Here is a 20,258-nt window from a genome sequence, read left to right as displayed (position 1 = left end):
ACTGTAGACACACATGGTTCAGTAAGCCAGCCACACTACCCCGTAAGTGTTTCATTACCCTCCTCAGGACATAGTAATAGCTTGTAGGGAGAGAGTCACCCGATCTCTGCAGTCTGCCCCACCATTCTGCTGAGGTTCTTGGGTAGTGAATGCTGTGTTTAATGGTTACTATAAGCCCAGAGGTTTCATTGCACACTGGTGACTATGACAGGCATTTTAAGTATTTTGGATAATGATAGTGTTGGTGCAATTCAGTAAAATCAATGGAGCACCACAGATCCACCCAGAAAGTAAATTGCTCACGGCCTGTATTGAGTTATTGGCTGTGTGTGAATCTGGGGGCTGAGTCACTCTCACACACACAAAGCCTGCAGTTTGTACAGGGAGGGTGGAGGGAGCTGCTTCCTGTGCATGTCTCGGGGAAGGATTCCATTCCTGGGGAGGCTCTGTAGCGCCGTGGGTGGGGTGGCAGCCCCGTGGCTTCAGAGAGCCCGGTTCCGTCCTGACTTCTGTGGAGTTTGCACGCTGTTCCTGTGAGTGCGCTGCGGGCCCTGGTTCTGTCCTCCCTCCTCCCGCGGAGAAGATTAATTAGCCACTGTAAATAACTCATAGTGTAGGTGGGTAGGATAATTTTAATTTAATTATTTAGAGATCCAGCACGCTGACAGCCCGCAAGCTCGCTCCGCCCAATTACACCCCCGTGGCCAGTAACTTGCTCACACATACGTTTTTGGATTGTGGAGCACCCGGAGGAAACTCACAGAGTCAGGGGAGAAAATACAAACTCCTCTTAGACAGCAGCAGAACTGAACCCAGGTTACTGGCACTGTGAGGAAATCTGCAGATGCTGGAATTTCAAGCAACACCCATCAAAGTTGCTGGTGAACGCTGCAGGCCAGGCAGCATCTCTCGGAAGAGGTACAGTTGACGTTTCGGGCTGAGACCCTTCGTCAGAACCTCCACCTTGTCCTGACGAAGGGTCTCGGCCCGAAACGTCGACTGTACCTCTTCCTAGAGATGCTGCCTGGCCTGAAGCAACTTTTATGTGTGTTGCTGGCACTGTAATAGCATTACGCTAACTGCTGTGCTGAGCAAACTGGGGAGAGCAGGTTACAGGGAAAATTGGTGGGGAATAGGATTGAACCAGCATAAACTTGATGGATCAAATGGCCTCCTCTTTGTTATAAGGAAGAAAATAGAAATTGATCAGGTGGCAAGGAGATCAAAGTTTAAATGAAGCCGTTCCATTTTCCCGATCCAGGACTTGCTGTGAAGCCAGCAGCGTTGGCACTGTGCCCGAGTTGGCAAGAGTGCTTTGCATTGAAAGGTTTGGTTCCAGCAAGATGTGGCTTGTACACTAATCACAGGGCTGATGCAGCAAAGGAACTGGGATGGTGATGTCTGAACAGAGCAGTCTCTGGAATCAGTGAGGAAGGTGGGAGTTGCTAATCCACCACTCAGGCGTCCCTGTTCGAATTCAAGTTCAAGTTTATTGTCATCTGACGTGTGTGTGTGTGTGTGTGTGTGTGTGTGTGTGTGTGTGTGTGTGTATATACAGCTAGAGACATAGATATAACCAAATGAGACAATGTTTCTCTGGACTGCAGTGTACCCACAATACATATGTCACACACAATATATAAAACAAAATATTACCATATAAGTTAAAATGGGAGAAGATGGCAGCGCGACGATAGCGCGCGCAGCCTCTCCAGTGATGAATATCTGTCACCTGTCGAGTAGGGGACCGTGCACAATTCCTGATTTGATGGAGACAGACGTGAGTGCATAGTGGAACATCTGGAAAACTTCTGAAATGATTGCTTTGCTACTGCTGCTACTGTGTGGTAACCGGAATCTCCGGAGCTGAAGGCTTCGAGATCCTCGGCTTTGCATGTTTCAGCGGCCAGGGAGAGGTTGAAGGCGCTTGGCAGAGGATGGCGCTCGGGAGGCTAGTTGGAAGCTCGGAGTTTTCAGACGGACGGACTCAGTGTCGACTGTGGTCGGCTGCTTCCAAGGCATCGGCAAGTTGACGGTGCCTGGAGGTCTATGGCAGGGATTTTCTCCCTTTTGCCGCCTGCTATCAGGGACTCGGGAGTCGATCGACTCGGGGACTTTGAGACTATTTTCTTTACTGTGCCTCTGGACTGTTCTTCATGAAATGATGGTATTGCTCTGCACTGCTGTAACTATATGGTATAATTATGTGGTTTTGTCAGTGTTAGTCTTTGGTCTGTCTTGTTTTGTGATATTACGCCAGAGAAATATTATATCATTTCTTAATGCATGTATGCATTTCTAAATGACAATAAAAGAGGACTGAGTGTTCTCATAATCTAAATGTAATTCAAAATATGCGTGAAATGTGCAGCATAGGTAAACAGTATAGCAAGCAGTTCATTGTCCTAGTGACAAGACGTTGGTGGTGGCAGGGTATACGTTAGTCTCACAGCCTGAGGGAAGAGGCTGTTGGCCAGTCTGGCAGTCCTAATCCTGATGCTCCTGTCCCTCCTCCGTGATGGTCCTGAGTGAAAGAGATTGTGAGATGGGTGATCGGGATCCTCAGTAATACTTCAGGCCCTTTGTATACAACAACACTCCTGGTGAGTGTCACACATGGGGGCGGAGGGAGACCCCGATGCTCCTCTCGGAGGTTTTTACTATCCTTTGCTGGTGGCGGTTGCTGAGTCTCTCCAGGGCCCTGTATAAGTGCGGAAAGACACTCCTCTACACGTATCCTTTTGCTAGAAAGGCTAATATACCATTTTTCTTCCTGTTCGCAGCAACAATTGTATGTTGGCCTTCACTAACCTGCGTGTACGCACGCATGTCAGTTGCTTGGGGTGGTGGAGGAGTTTGGGTATTGTAACCTCTCCTGTGCTATCTTTGCATGTCAGAAACCTAATCAATAATAGGTTAGTTATCATCCAAGAAAACTGTGGCAATTGTACTCTCTTGTTAATGGTATGAAATTTATCTGAGCAGATTCTGAAAATGCAGCCACACAGAGTGAAGCTTGCTTCCTTTTCCCTTTCAATTTTTAATGCAGCAAGACCAAGGTATTTTCCTGGATGCAATTAGTCCACTGAGTTCCAGCTTAGATTTAGTTGTTCTTCAATCTTTTTTTGTTTCTCGGTTCGTAAGGATGGGAGTTAGGGGTCAGATTAGGGGTTAGGAACAGTAATGTGGGGGAATTAGAAGTCAGGCTGGGGTATAGAACTCCACTCCGCATCTGAAGGCCAGCGACATGGGCGTGGGACATCTGTGGTTGGATGTTGGACCACCGGAGAGTGGACGAGGGATTCCCCAGGTCAGTGAGTTGTCGATGGGTTCTGAGGCGGGCTGGAGGAATGAGGTCCGAGGTCTGGGCTTGTGAATTGATGAGTCCGGAGTTCGAGGCCTGGTGTTCAGGATCCTGTCATCAGCTAGTCTGGAGTTGGAGGCCTGGTGTTAGGTGATTACCGAGTCCTAGGATGTACACTTGGAAGGTCCTAGCCCAGTGTCTGCAGGCCTGGGTCCACTGGAGGGCCGTCGTGGGGTTAAATGACTGCACCTGTGCATGAGTGGGAGGACGGATTTGCTGTTGCTTTGTCACTTGTTCTGTTCTGTGTTGTTCTGCTGAGCATTGTGGGTATTCAGTGTTGGCGCTGGAACGTGTGGTGACACTTGCAGGCCTCCCCCAGCGCACCCTGAGGTGAGTCGGTTGTTAGGGCAAAAGATGTACGTATTTCACTGTATGTTTCGATGTATAAGTTACAAATAAAATTAAATTAATCCAGAATCCAGTAATTCTCATCTCTTTATGCTGGCTGTCTCCCGATCTACACGCCTGATGCAGGGTCTTCCCCTGAAGTGCCGACTGTCCCTTTGCCTCCTCAGATGCTGTCTGACACACTGAGTTCCTTCAGCAGTTATTTCACATTATCAATGCATTGGTTTGAGATTTTTAATACAATCACCGCATGTCATTACCCAAACACTGATAGGCAAGATTCCTGGCATCCAAAATTGGATGTGATCCCAAATTGGAAAATACCGGAATAAATTGTTCTGACTAATCTTTTGATGTGCTGATAGCTCCTTTTTGCTCCAGATCCCAGCATCTGCAGACTCTTGTCGCCATGGCGATGTTCATGATGCATGAAAGTGCTATTGCCAGTATTAGGACAGTAACGATGACAATTATAATAACTCTAGTCCAATCTTAATCTGCCCAGGCTTTCCACTCTGGGCACGTTTTGAGTTTTTGTTACGTATCCTTCCCCACTGGTCATACCACCATACCCATGGCCATGTCTCATGGCTCTGCCTTTCAAAGGCAATCGTTCAGTGGTAACGTTCTGTGATTATTGAAAAAGCCTTAATCTGTCACGTAATATTCTTGAAAACTAAAGCAAAAACTTGTAAGGAAAACACCAAAAGAATTCTTTTAACGCCTTGTTTAACTTTTTGTGGCGGTTGGTAAAATTCCCTCTTGTACGGGTGCAATTCTGCACTGCCATCATAGAGAGCATCCTCACGTCAGCCATTACTGTCTGGTTTGGCGCAGCGTCCCCTCACAGTGTGTGAAAATGACAGTGAACTGTCAGCTCTGCAGGAAAAGTCACTGTCTGCAGTCTACCACACTGCAGGACCTGTATGTATCCAGGACAAGAAACAGACTACATGTTCTTCTGACTCCTCTTCCTGACATTCTTCACACAATCCTGTCTGGTGTTTCCCTATCATTTTCAATGTTTTGTTTAATGCACAGTGTCCCAGCCTTAACCTAGTCCACACAGTTTCCTCTCTTCTGTATCCACTACCTACCCTAGTACCTGCAACACTCTTTTGTATTTGATATAAATGCCTCCCTTTCCCCTCCCTGTCCCATAACCAGTCTCTCCTGCCAGTTGGCAGCTAGGTGAGTGCAATTGGTCTGTAGTCGTTGAGGCACGGAACTGCTGACTGCTTTCGGATCGGTATGGATGGTTGATGTTTTGAAGCACGCAGGGATCAGAGCCAGGGACATAGAGAGGTTATATCTGCCGGCTGATCAGCACAGTCCCCGAGTACCTGCACGGGTACGCAGTCTGGTCCGGTTGCTCTGTGTGTGTTGGTACTGTGGAGTCTCGCTTTGTGTGTACTCAGTGTCGTGCTGTGACTTCCTCAGGTCTCAGTTCTTCATCACTGGTTCGTTGTTGTCCCCGTCAAACTGAGTAAAGATGTTGTTCAGCTCCTCAGAGTGGCATCATTGTTTGGAGTGCAGGAAATCAGACAATTCAAAGTTTTTAGACAAGAACAGGCCATTCGGCCTAACGGAGCTCGTCAAGTTCCTGCTCACATAGTGTGTGGAAAAACTATCGAGTTTCGATTTGAAAATCTCTAAGGTACCACAATTAACTACACAGTTTGCTCCATGTGTTCACAACTCACTGTCTGAAGAAGTGCTTCAGGTGTTAGTCTGAAATCTCCCTTTAACCAGCCTCCACCTATGTCCTTGATGATGGGCTAATTTTGAAGTGACAGCTGGCATCCACCTTAATTATACCCTTAATGATTCTGCACACTTCAATCATGTATCCTCTTGCTCTAGGTATACTCAGGCTAAAAATATTTATTCTTTTCAGTCATAGCTCACACCCTGCAGACCTGGAATGAATCTTGTCACCCTTCCCTGAACTCTCTCCAGTGCCTTCACATCCGTCACACAATGTGGGGACCTATATTGTACAGAGTACACCGGGTGTGGCCTCACAAGCACATTATAGAATTTAAGGAGAACATCTCTAGACTTGAACTCCACTGAGCGAATGATCTATCCCAACACTCTATTAGCCTTCATAATCGCTTCTATGCATTGTCTAGATGTTGACAGTGATAAGTCTACCAGGATGCCCAAGTTCTACTTTCTAACTCAAGAACATCACATTGTATATTTATATCTAATATTTCTCTTTCCTGTATGTAATATTTTACATTTACTTACATTAAATTTCATCTGCCATTTATCTGCCCACATCTGGACTTTGGTCAGATCTAACTGTATTGATTCTGCTGCCTGAATGTTATCAGTCCTTCCCCATGATTTTCTGTCATTGGCGCACTTTACAAGTTCATTTGTTATGTGCTTAGCCAAGTCATTAATGTAAACTAAAAACAGCAACAGGGCACTGATCCCTGCAGAACCCCACTTTTATCATCTTCTATCTGAGAAAATGATCCACTCACCATAACTCATTGAGATTCTGTTTTTGAGACAATTCTGCACTCATTCGAACACCTTATGCTGAAACTACCTCCTGTCATTTGATTGTTAACCTCCTGTGGAGTTCCCTGTCAAAAGCCTTCCACATCTGATAGAGATCTTTCTCTTATAGTCAGTGGTGGACCTGACACCTTTCCACACGCACTGGGGGTTGGTGGCTTTATTGAAGTGTGTCTGTATCTGCTGTTTGTATCTGTACTTGGCACTTTTAATTCTCCTTTTAAGGTTTGACCTGGCTTCACTGTGTGCTGCAGTGTCACCGGATCTGTAAGCAGCATCCCGAGCCCTGAGTAGGTCCTGGACTCTGTCATTCATCCATGGCTTCTGGAGTACCTGGATGTTTTATTGTTGGTGACGTTGACATAGTGCACGACTGTCGGGGTGAATTCCTCCAAGTCAGTTCCCAAATCATGCATTGCTTGGCATGCAAACGGATTCCAGTCAGTGTACTCGAAGTGGTCCTGCAGCTGTGGGAAAGCTCCCTAAGGCCATCCTGTCACTGATTGGTAAGTAAGTAAGAGCTGGTAGCCAAGGAGCTGGGTGGAGTCTTTAATAAAAAACAGGAGAAAATCTGCAGATGCTGGAAATCCAAAGCAACACACACAAAATGCCGGAGGAATTCAGCAGGCCAGGCAGCACCTATGGAAAAGAGTACAGTCGACGTTTCTGGCTGAGACTCTTCAACACTGGAAAAAAACCAGAGAAGACATCAGAATAAAAAAGTGGGGGGAAGGGAAGGACGATAGATAGAAGGTGATAGGTGAAGCCAGGTGGGTTGGAAAGATGAAGGGCCAGAGATTTCGATATTCTTGCCATCAGGTTGGAGGCTACCCAGAGGGAATATATGGTGTTGCTCGTCCACCCCGAGGGTGGCCTCATTGTGGCACAAGCTTTACGCTCCACTCCCTTCTCCTTGTGCCGATGGGGCTGGATAGATTTTAGGCTCACCGTGTGCTCGCCAACTTGGAAGACTTCGCTGCAGTTAAGTAAAATCCAGGTGTGTGCAGAGTAATTTGGATAACTTTGCTTAGTGGTCTGGTTAAAGGACACTGTGACAATCATCTCTTTACAAATCTGAATGACTATTTGGATAGTGAACAAACTCAGAAGAAATTTACATAGATCCAATGTAGAAAGAGGTCATTCAAACCATCAGATCTGTGCTGGGCTCATAGAGCAATCCCATTATGCCAGTTATATCCCATGTAATCTGTTCTCCCCACGTTCTGATCTCCCCCCGCCCCCCCCCACACACACACACATGCACTTAGCACTCATCTGCACAACAGGGACAATACACAGTGGCCATTTCTTCTACCAATGTTGGGACGTGGGTCTCTTTGGGACATGGAAAGAAGCTGGTACTTGAGGAGAGAAGCAGAGTTAGCATTTAGGCCATTGGCCCACCAGAATCTCGTTCCACGGATGTTGCCCAACCTGCTAAGTGTTTCTAAAATTTTCAGAAGTTTGAAATAAAGCAAATTGCAGATGATTTGAAATCTGAAATCATGTTGGAAGGTCAAATTTGAAGCCAGAATACAGGGTTAACGGCCGGATTCTCAGCAGTGTGGAGGAACAGAGGGATCTTGGGGGCCATGTCCATCGATCCCTCACAGTTGTTGTTCAGATTGATAGGGTTTTAAATTGGCCCTCAGTAGTTGGGGGATTAAGTTCAAAAGTAGTGAGGCATAATGTTGCAGCTCTGGTTAGACCACACTTAGAATGTTGTGTCATTTCTGGTCGCCTCATTATAGGAAGGCTGTGGAAGCTTTAGAGATGGTAAAGGGATTTACCAGGATGCTGTCTGGATTAAGAGAGCATGTCTTATGAGGATAGGATGAGTGAGTTAGGGCTTTTCACTTTGGAGTGAAGAGAGATGAGACGTGATTTGATAGCGGTATACAAGATGATAGGAGATATAGAATGAGTGGATAACCAGATACTTTTGCCCAGGGTGGAAATGGAGGCATAGTTTTAAGGTGATTGGAGGAAAGTAGAGGGGGGTGTTAGAGGTAAGTTTTTTTTTGCACAAAGAGTGGTGGGTGCATGGAATGCACCGCCAGGGGTGGTGGGAGAGGCGGATACATAAAGGACATTTCAGAAACATAGATGATAGAAAAATGGAGGAGTATGTGGGAGGGAAGGGTTAGATTGATCTCAGAGTAGGTTATAAGGTTGGCACAACATTGTGGGCTGAAGGGCCTGTACCGTACTGTAGTGTTCTATGAAATAAAAACAGAATTCTCCACAGGTCAGCCAGCATCTGTGGGAAAAGAAGCAGTGTTAATATTTGGGATCGATTATCTCTTATCATTTAATTGCTGCTCTTTCCACAGAGGCTGCCTGATCCACAATCAGAATTCCTTTCATTTAGCAATCCCATCTACATAAGAGATTGTCAGGATGCAGAATAAATTCCAGAAATAAAACCACAAGATGTTGGAAAATCTCAGGAGGTCAGAGCATTTATGAAAAGGAAAGCACTTTTTAGTGATTCAGAGATTGAAAGTCCATTTATTATCAAAGAATGTGTAAATTATATAACCTTGAGATGTGTTTGCTTACTGGCAGTCGCAAAGCAAGGCACTCAAAAGAACACAATTAAGAAAAATAAGACCAACCCCCAGTGCCACCAGAAAAAGAGAATAAAAACACGAAATGAGTCATGCAAACAATACAAGCGAGCAACAACAACAGCATTTCGAACCAAATTGAGTTTTTAGATCCGAGTAGGCCCAAAGCCTCGTTATTCAGTTCATGATATTAGTGAGGCAAATCTCTGCAAAGTTTGCAGACACGAAGCACAGCAACTGGGGACAGTCTCACAGCCTGATCATCACAGAGAGAGGAGCCCCCAGACTATCTGGGCGGGTGTTTAAATTGTCTAAACCTCACACTAGGGCCCTGTCCCACTACAGCAGATTACTCCGGGCCTAGGTTTTCCTGCTGGAGAAGCTGCCCTTAACCTCTCCAAACTGGCTCAGCACCCAGAGCGATCCAACCTCGTCTTACACTCTGACTTCCAGTCTACCTTGGCTGGCATTTTGATTGTCCAAACAGCATATTGTACCTCTCATCAGGGGCCAGGCCTCAGGCCTCGCTGCAGTGAATCTCTCTGGGCCTAGAGCACGCTGCCCAGCAATTCGCTTTGGACCTAGATTTTGCTGTCGAAGGAGCTGTTCTTGACCTCTCCAAATCAGGTTGGCACTCAGAACGACCCACCCTCACACCTGGGCCAGCCGGACGGGCATCGGAATCGGAATGTCTCTGTCCCATCTTCTCCCCTCTGAGTTGTTCACTCCAAATAGGATGGCTCCAACTCCAAGTGGGTCAACTTTGAGGTGCACCAGCAGGGCTCATCTTGCTGATTTGCTTTGTGTTCGCTCGCCTCTTCATTGTTTGTGGTGATAGTTTACCATAATTTACTTTTTAAAAAAGTGTCAGTAATAACATTTTTAATCGAATTCCTTTGCTTTTGAACTACCAGTAAGGTGTCACATGTCTTTGGTAGTACCATCTTGAACCGGCACCGGAAATTCCTATTTTGATTTCCGATTTCTAAACTCTGGAGTTTGTTTTTTTTCCGTATGAAATACCAGCCTTGCCAGTGATTCCCACCATCCCTGAACAAATATTAGGTATGAAATCATACTGTACGAAAAAAGTCCCTTTCCATATCTGTGCTGATGATTTAGATTGATCTTGCATTAATTTAATTCACTTTCTTCTTACAAAATTAATGATTCAATTAATGAATAAGAGACTGACCATGTGCTGGGTTAATGTGACTTTATTCCAATGGTGGAAGCTGTCAGCAGTTGTGCTTTCTCCCCCAGGAATGTAAGTGATCACCTCTTTAAGAATGCTGACACACACACACACACACCACACTCACACACAAATGAGGGGGAAGGTTTTGCCCAAAACAGGTATGCATCAGCTCTGAATGGAGATAAACCGGTTTGGCTGCTAGGCGAGATTTGGTTTTGGGATTTGCCTTGTTTCGGCAGTCTGAAGCACTCTGTTATTCCTCAGAGCCTTTACGAAGCAGGAGGAAGGTAATGGTCGCAGGGTGGGATCTTGCGCTCTTCCTCGGGACACTTGTTGATCAATTCTCCTGGAATAAGTACAGTGATTTCAAAGCAAGTTTTTTGTCACTATGAGCACAGAAGATGCAGACACACTCTGAGGGAAGAGAAGCAGTTTAACCTTTCAGTTCCAAGATCCTTCATTAGAACTGTTCCCGTACTTAAGTTTTTATTTCAGATTTCCAATACCTATAGTTTTCTGATTTTCTTTTCATATGACTTGTATGCGTTAGCATTGGCTGGCAGGACTCATGGTAGCGTCCATCATTAAGGACCCCTATCGTTATGCCCTCTTTTCATAACTACCGCCAGGGTTGGGGTACAGGAGCCTGCCAACCACACTCGGTTTTAGGACAGCGTCTTCACATCCGCCATCATTGTTCTGAACCAGCCCGTGAAGATTACCTCATTATTTTTGCTCACTTTTTGCACTACTTACTTAATTTAATATTTTATATATATCTTAGTGATAGTTTTCTTTATGCATTGCATTGTACTGCTGCCGCAAAACAACGAATTTCCCAATATACACTCAATGGCTGCTTTGTGAGGTGCACCTGCGCGTTAATGTAAATATCCAATCAGCCAATCATGTGGCAGGAACAATGCATAAAAGCATGCAGACATAGCCAAGAGGTTCTGTTGTTGTTCAGACCAAACATCAGCATGGGGAAGAAATGTGATCTATGTGACTTTGACCGTGGAATGATTGTTGGTGCCAGAGAGGGTGGTTTGAGCATCTCCTGGGATTTTCACACGCAACAATCTCTGGAGTTTACAGAGAATAACCATATAACAATTACAGCACGGAAACAGGCCATCTCGGCCCTTCTAGTCCGTGCCGAACTCTTACCCTATCCTAGTCCCACCGACCTGCACTCAGCCCATAAACCCCCATTCCTTTCCTGTCCATATATCTATCCAATTTAATTTTAAATGACAACATCAAACCTGCCTCAACCACTTCTGCTGGAATCTCGTTCCACACAGCTACCACTCTCTGAGTAAAGAAGTTCCCCCTCATGTTACCCCTAAACTTTTGTCCTCTAATTCTCAACCCATGTCCTCTTATTTGAATCTTCCCCACTCTCAGTGGAAAAAGTCTAACCACGTCAACTCTATCAATCCCTCTCATAATTTTAAACACCTCTATCAAGTCCCCCCTCAACCTTCTACGCTCCAAAGAATAAAGACCCAACTTGTTCAACCTTTCTCTGTAACTTAGGAGATGAAACCCAGGCAACATTTCAGCAAACCTCGTTCAGCAGCGGTTCTGTGGGGTGAAAGTGCCTTGTTAATGAGAGGGGTCAGAGGAGAATGGCCAGACTGGTTCTACCTAATATAGTGACCACTGAAAGTATGTCAGTGAAATTAAACCTGACTTTGCAAATAAGACAGGATGACTGATGACCTACGACCCGTGTAACTTGTACGCAGCTGCTGCTGTGCTATGTGTTTGTGCAACAACCGGTTCCATTGAAGAAGGGGATATTCATGGAATGATTGGATTGCAAATCTAACTCTGAGATTTGGTCAAGACTTTTGTGGGGTTTGCGCCAGGGGAAGAGGGTGGTACTGGTTGAATGGTGGCTGTAGAGCTTTAAACATATCCTCCATCCCATTCTCACTCACACGCCACCTGCGTGTTATCTCCTGCACGAATACACACAGTGGCCACTTTACTCGATGTACTTCACTGCTGGTGTGCCCCATCCACTTCAAGGTTCAACATGTTGTGCGTTCAAAGATGCTGTTCTGCACACCACTGTTGTAATGTGTGGTTATTTGTGTTACTGTCGCCTTCCTGTCAGCTTGAACCAGTCTGGCCATTCTCCTCTGACCTCTCTCATTAACAAGATGTTTTCACTCACAGAACTGCTGCTCACTGGATGTTTTTTGTTTCCTACACCATTCTCTGTAAACTCTAGAGACTGGTGTGTGTGGAAATCCCAGTAGATCAGCAGTTTCTGAGATACTCAAACCACCCCATCTGGCACCAACAATCATTCTACGGTCAAAGTCACTTAGATCACATTTCTTCCCCATTCCAATGTTTGGTCTCAATAGCAACTGAACCTTTAGACCATGTCAGCATGCTTTTACGCATTTTTTCACTGTCACATGATTGGCTGTTTAGATATTTGCATTAATGAGCAGGTCTAGGGTGTACTTAATGAAGTGATCACTGAGTGTATAACAAGCTGATCATCAGTCTTCAGGACTTAATACTGCGACTTCCAATAATTTCCTTTGTCTGTAGCTGAACTGGACATTTTTTACTGTAAGACGTAGAGCTGTGATAGTGGCTCAGGGTACGTACACCCTCTCCATTAGCACACCTTGACCTGCTGTTTGCAACACGTCGCATTTTTTGTCACTGTCTAACTCTCCCTCTAACAATGAATGAAATTAAAAGCCAGCAGCTGCTAGAAATCTGGAATAAAAACCTGCAGGTGCTGGAAATCTGAAATAAAAACCTGTGGGTGCTGGAAATCTGAAATAAAAACCTGCAGCTGCTAGAAATCTGGAATAAAAACCTGTAGGTGCTGGAAATCTGAAATAAAAACCTGTGGGTGCTGGAAATCTGAAATAAAAACCTGCGGGTGCTGGAAATCTGAAATAAAAACCTGCGGGTGCTGGAAATCTGAAATAAAAACCTGCAGCTGTTGGAAACCTGAAATAAAAACCTGCGGGTGCTGGAAATCTGAAATAAAAACCTGCGGGTGCTGGAAATCTGAAATAAGAACCTAGGCTAATGAACGTAGAGCATAGAACAGTACAACACAGGAACACACCTTTCTCTCTGCAGTGAACATGATTCCAGATTAAACTGTCTCATTTGGCTTGCACATGTAAAATATCCTGCCATTCTAACATATTCAGCTAAGACGGCAAACGGGGCAGCAAAGGCTAGCACCCCGAACTGCAGCTCCTGTGAGGGACCACCCAAACAAGCTACGAAGAACCCTTCTGAAACTTACCCCCAGGGATGCCCGAGAGGGGTGGGGAGGTTGAGCATCCCAATGGGACGGACCTATTAGCAATGAGTCAAGCAAATGGACAATTGACTATGAGCGTAGTCTGTATCTGTGGCAAGGCGTGCAAAAACCTGAGAGGTTTGAAGATCCACCAGACAAAGACGGCCTGTTTAAGGCAGGAACAAGTGAAGCAACGCACAGGAGCAGGAGCTAGTACTACAAGTTCTGTGGTGCTGACTACAGAACCTGGTCAGATGGAGGAGGAGTCCGGCTCGGAGTCACCCCACAGTGCCCGGAACCTCCGAGCATCATAAGTCCCCCCCCAGTGAGCAGAAAGTCGGAACAGCGTCAGGTGAAGTGGCCTGCCGCTAACAAGGAGTGGCTCCAGTTGGATGAGGATGTAGGCAAGATTCTGGAGGCACTATCGAAGAGCAATGCTGCGCAAGAGGGCCAGATACATAGATCTTGTTGCAGAATGCTGGAGCAATGGCTGGAGAGCTCGCTGCAAGCCAGTCGAAGTTGGGTGCTGGGGCTTTGCTGGCCATTCATCACAGCGGACTCTAAAACCCCTTGCAGTTAAAGGACTGCAGTGCAGAAGAACCACCAAGAACATTCTGGAGGCTGTGGATCCAGAGAGGGGATCCGTGGACTAGTGCGCTATTTGGACACAAGTCGGGGGCTGATCACCCCGGCTGGGTCACCTGGTCGAGGTTGTCTGATGATTAAAGACCCAAAACACCCTACGACCCCGGGTTCATCACTGAAAACGTGTCCAAATAGTACCAGAAGGTGTATTCTACAAAATATTCTTCAACTAGGTATCTATCAAAAAATCTCTTAAATGTACCACCAGTCTTCCACTACCACCCCTAGTTGCCCGTTCCAGATACCTACCACTCACTGTGTTTATAGAAAAAAAAATTAGATTAGATTATTAGATTAGATTATGAGGACACGTGCTCCTCTTTTATTGTCATTTAGTAATGCATGCATTAAGAAATGATACAATATTCCTCCGGTGTGATATCACAAAAACACAGGACAGACCAAGACTGAAGAACTAACAAAAACCACATAATTATAACATATAGTTACAACAGTGCAACAATACCATAACTTGATGAAGAACAGGCCATGGGCACAGTAAAAAAGTTCAAAGTCTCTCGAAAGTCCCACATCTCACGCAGACGGGAGAAGGAAGAAAACTCTCCCTGCCACGCCCGGCCACAGTCCGACTCTGAATCGTCCGAAAGCTTCGAGCTCTGATCAGCCCTCCGACACTGAGTATCGAGCACCACCTCTATCTGAACGCTTCGAAGCTGGGGATTTTGGGGCCTTCCCTCCGGAGATTCTCAATCGCACAGTAGCAGCGGCAGCGAACTGGGCATTTCAGAAATTTCTCCAGATGTTCCTCTGTGCTTCTCATGTCTGTCTTTATCAAATCAGAATTGTGCACGGCATCCTACTTACAAATAAGATATCATTTTACCGGAGAGCTGCGCGTGCTGCGTCGCGCCATCTTCTCCTCCCACCTCACATTAAACTTGCCCCCTTTCACAGTAAATGTATGTGATCTAGTATTGACATTTTTACTCGGGGTGGGGGCTGGTGGAATATTCTGTCTAACCTATCTGTGCCTCTCGTAATTTTATAAACTTCTACCAGGTCTCCGCTCTGTCACTCCGGAGAGAGAAAAAAACAAGTTTGTTCAATGCCCCTTTGTGCCCTCTCTGCCCCCTCTCCCTCATTTCACAGATGCTGCCTGGCCAGTAATTTTTGCTTTCATGCCATATTAGCAACTTGTCCTCTCTGCAAACTTGGCCCTGACCCTTGGTCATATCCATCCTTCCTCTCTTCTCTTTGCAACTGAAAACTTCTCTCCTTCCCATTTCTGATCAAACATTACGTCTCTGATTTGAAGCATTAAGTCTGTCTCTCTTCTCACCCGTGCTGCCTGTCCTGCAAGTACTTCCATCACTTTGTTTTCGCTTCTTTCAGAATTCCAGTATCTGCAGTTCTCTTAAGCCTTCCCTTTCTCCTGTAGGCAAACAAGAAAATTCCAAACTAGGTGCCCCCTTTACTGTGAGTTTCACTAATTAAGATTTGACAATAGTTTCCAGTAGGATGTTTAATCTTGCTGTAATTGTATTAATTTTTTCCTGCAGTCTGTCTCAGCAACCTCATAAATGAGTTCTCTTATCTGAATTTAGCCCATTTGTAGATCCCGTGCTTACACTGTACACTGGAACACTTAATTGGCCACTGAGCTCTCTGTGATATCTTGGGGATAAAATGTGCAGAAGAATGCAAATTTTAATTTCACTTATCTTTATAATCTTTAAACAAAAGCATATAAGTGCTGCTTAATATCAGCTTTGGGGGTATTGTGGATTCTGTGGAAGTGTTTCAGCTGGGGCCACCAGTGTCGACGGCTACCCTAAATGACTGGCCCAAGTGTGAGGAGGAGATAAGTAATGTCACTTCTATCCACCTCCTGTCCACCCGTGCTGTACTGTAATCGTTGGAGATGTCCCGGGGCCTCTGTAGTAACCAGGACATCTTCAAGGAGCTGTGCCTCAAAAAGGTGGCGTAAATCATTGAAGGACCCCCATCACCCAGGACATGCCCTCTTCTCATTCCTACCGTCAGGAAGGAGGTACAGAGTGTGAAGACACACGCTTATTTATTCAGGAACAGCTTCTTCCCTTTGCCATCCGATTTCTGTATGGACATTGAACCCATGAACACAATCTCACTACTTTTTTATTATTTCTATTTTTTTTGCACTATTTATTTAACTATTCGATATACTTACTGTAATTCAGTTTTGTTTTCTCCGTTATTATGTATGGCATTGTACTGCTGCAACAAAGTTAACAAATTTCACAACATACGGCGGTGATGTTAAGCCTGATTCTGATTCTGATCTGTACTATATTCTGCTCACATTGGAGAATGAGGAACTGCAGCTGGTCCTTAATAAGATAACACCACCATTAGCAACTGCTGACGTGGTTTGTTTCTGCTGTCCTAGCCAACATTATTCCATTAACACTGATTCACACTCTTATTGATTATCGTCAAATTGCTGAGAGAGCTGAATATTCATCTATCTTTCTGACTATGCCTCAAAAGGGTACTTAATTGATTTTGGTGCGTTGTGAGGCTTTAAGAAATGCTGTATAAAAGTATGTCTTTCTTTTACTGTAGCACTGTTATGCCTTATCAGTACTGATAAGAAATATCTGGACTATCTCTGAGCAAACAGCTGCATGACACTGAAAATTAATGCAGTAAAGGGACAGCTATGAATTTTTGAGGGTTTATACTGTGTAGTAATCAGGATCAGTTTCATTAGCCCTGACATATGTCATGAAATTAGTTGTTGAATCTAGTTTATTGGTCCTTGCTCTGTGCATTTTGGATATTGCATTTGAGGTTGCACAAGACGCTGGAGACATTCCTGCTCTTCAAAGTTCAAAGTAAATTTTTTTAATCAAAGTGTACGCATGTCATTTTCTTGCAGGCATTCACGGTAGGACACAGAAATACAATAGAATCTATATACAAATATTGACAAACAACCAGTGTATATGAGGAGACAAAATATGCAAAGACAAAAAAAAACTAATAATGATAACTGATAATAATACTGAGAACATGAGTTGTAAAGCCCTTAAAAATGAGTCCATAGGTTGTGGAATCAGTTCAGTGTTGAGGTGAGTGAAGTTAGCCACTCTGGTTCAGGAGCCTGACGGCTGAAGGGTAACAACGATTCCAGAACTTTTTGATTTGGGATCTGAGGGTCTGTACCTCCTTCCCGTTGGCAGCAGTAAGAAGAGAAGATGGCCTGGGTGGTGACGGTCCTTGATGATGGAGTTGTGTTCTTGTGGCAGTGCTCCTTGTAATTAATGAAGTAAAGAGACAGCTATGATTTTTTGAGGGTTTATACTGCATAGTAATCAGAACAGGTTTATGTCTTGTGAGAACAATTTGGGAATCCGGAGGAACTCAGCAGATCTATGGAGAGGAATAAGCATTTACTGGTTTTGGGCTGAGACCCATCCTCAGGACTGCAATGTTGCTGTTTATCCTCCTCCATAGATGCTGCCTGACCTGCCGAGTTCCTCCAGCATTTTGTGTGTGTTACTCTGCATTTTTGAGCACCTGCAGAATCTCTTAGAAACCATAGAAACCGTAGAAAAACTACAGCACAGAAACAGGCCTTTTGGCCCTTCTTGGCTGTGCCAAACCATTTTCTGCCTAGTCCCACTGACCTGCACAAGGACCATATCCCTCCATACACCTCCCATCCATGTATCTGTCCAATTTATTCTTAAATGTTAAAAAAGAACCCGCATTTACCACCTCGTCTGGCAGCTCATTCCATACTCCCACCACTCTCTGTGTGAAGAAGCCCCCCCTAATGTTCCCTTTAAACTTTTCCCCCCTCACCCTTAACCCATGTCCTCTGGTTTTTTCTCCCCTTGCCTCAGTGGAAAAAGCCTGCTTGCATTCACCCTATCTATACCCATCATAATTTTATATACCTCTATCAAATCTCCCCTCATTCTACGCTCCAGGGAATAAAGTCCTAACCTATTCAACCTTTCTCTGTAACTGAGTTTCTCACGTCCCAGCAACATCCTTGTAAACCTTCTCTGCTCTCTTTCAACCTTATTAATATCCTTCCTGTAATTTGGTGACCAAAACTGAACACAATACTCCAGATTCGGCCTCACCAATGCCTTATACAACCTCATCATAACATTCCAGCTCTTATACTTTGATTAATAAAGGCCAATTTACCAAAAGCTCTCTTTACGACCCTATCTACCGGTGATGCCACTTTTAGGGAATTTTGTATCTGTATTCCCAGGTCCCTCTGTTCTACTGCACTCCTCAGTGCCTTACCATTAACCCTGTATGTTCTACCTTGGTTTGTCCTTCTAAGGTGCAATACCTCACACTTGTCTGTATTAAACTCCATCTGCCATTTTTCAGCCCATTTTTCCAGCTGGTCCAAGTCCCCCTGCAGGCTCTGAAAACCTTCCTCACGGTCCACTACACCTCCAATCTTTGTATCATCAGCAAATTTGCTCATCCAATTTACCACATTATCATCCAGATCATTGATATAGATGACAAATAACAATGGACACAGCACTGATCCCTGTGGCACACCACTAGTCACAGGCCTCCACTCAGAGAAGCAATTCTCTACCACCACTCTTTGGCTTCTACCATTGAGCCAATGTCTAATCCAATTTACCACCTCTCCATGTATACCTAGCAACTGAATTTTCCTAACTAACCTCCCATGCGGAACCTTGTCAAAGGGCTTACTGAAGTCCATGTAGACAACATCCACTGCCTTCCCTTCATCCACTTTCCTGGTAACCTCGAAAAACTCCAATAGATTGGTTAAACATGACCTACCACGCACAAAGCCATGTTGACGCTCCCTAATAAGTCCCTGTCTATCCAAATGCTTGTAGATTCTGTCTCTTAGTACTCCCTCCAATAACTTACCTACTACCGACATTAAACTCACCGGCCTATAATTTCCCAGATTACTTTTCGATCCTTTTTTAAACAACGGAACAACATGAGCCACTCTCCAATCCTCCGGCACCTCACCCGTAGACAGCGACATTTTAAGTATTTCTGCCAGGGCCCTTGCAATTTCAACACTAGTCTCCTTCAAAGTCCGAGGGAACACTCTGTCAGGTCCCGGGGATTTATCCACTTTAATTTGCCTCAAGATAGCAAGCACCTCCTCCTTTTCAATCTGTACAGTTTCCATGATCTCACTACTCGTTTCCCTTAATTCCATAGACTTCATGCCAGTTTCCTTAGTAAATACAGATGCAAAAAACCCATTTAAGATCTCCCCCATTTCTTTTGGTTCCGCACACAGCTGACCACTCTGATCTTCAAGAGGACCAATTTGATCCCTTACAATCCTTTTACTCTTAATATACTTGTAAAAGCTCTTTGGATTATCCTTCACTTTGACTGCCAAGGCAACCTCATGTCTTCTTTTAGCCCTCCTGATTTCTTTCTTAAGTATTTTCTTGCACTTTTTATACTCCTCAAGCACGTTATTTACTCCCTGTTTCCTATACGTGTCATACAACTCTCTCTTCTTCTTTATCAGAATTGTAATATCCCTTGAGAACCAAGGTTCCTTATTCCTATTCACTTTGTCTTTAATCCTGACAGGAACATACAAGCTCTGCACTCTCAAAATTTCTCCTTTGAAGGCTTCCCACCTACCGATCACATCCTTGCCAGAGAACAACCTGTCCCAATCCACGCTTTTTAGATCCTTTCTCATTTCTTCAAATTCGGCCTTCTTCCAGTTCAGAACCTCAACCCTAGGACCAGATCTATCCTTGTCCATGATCAAGATGAAACTAATGGTGTTATGATCACTGGAACCAAAGTGCTCCCCTACACACACTTCCGTCATTTGTCCTAATTTGTTTCCTAACAGGAGATTCAATATTGCATCCCCTCTAGTTGGTACCTCTATATATTGACTTAGAAAACTTTCCTGAACACATTTTACAAACTCTAAACATCTAGACCCCTAACAGTATGGGAGTCCCAATCAATATATGGAAAATTAAAATCCCCTACCACCACAACTTTATGTTTCCTGCAGTTGCCTGCCATCTCTTTGCAGATTTGCTCCTCCAATTCTCGCTGACTATTGGGTGGTCTGTAATACAATCCCACTAATGTGGCCATACCTTTCCTGTTTCTCAGCTCCACCCATAAGGACTCAGTAGACAAGCCCTCTAATCTGTCCTGCCTGAGCACTGCTGTAATATTTTCCCCAACAAGCAATGCTACTCCCCCACCTTTCATTCCTCTGCCTCGATCACATCTGAAACATCGGAACCCTGGAATATTAAGCTGCCAGTCCTGCCCCTCCTG

At 44.7% G+C, this 20,258-nt stretch overlaps 1 protein-coding gene across 1 annotated transcript in view; it reads left to right on the top strand.

Annotated features, from left to right (window-relative positions):
- rab3da (RAB3D, member RAS oncogene family, a) overlaps window positions 1–20,258 on the top strand; it is a 71,571-nt gene that overhangs the window by 22,406 nt on the left and 28,907 nt on the right. The window lies entirely within an intron of this gene.

Source organism: Mobula hypostoma, chromosome 29 (genome assembly GCF_963921235.1).
Source record: "Mobula hypostoma chromosome 29, sMobHyp1.1, whole genome shotgun sequence".
Taxonomy (NCBI): domain Eukaryota; kingdom Metazoa; phylum Chordata; class Chondrichthyes; order Myliobatiformes; family Myliobatidae; genus Mobula; species Mobula hypostoma.
This window is presented reverse-complemented; position numbering and strand designations above follow the sequence as displayed.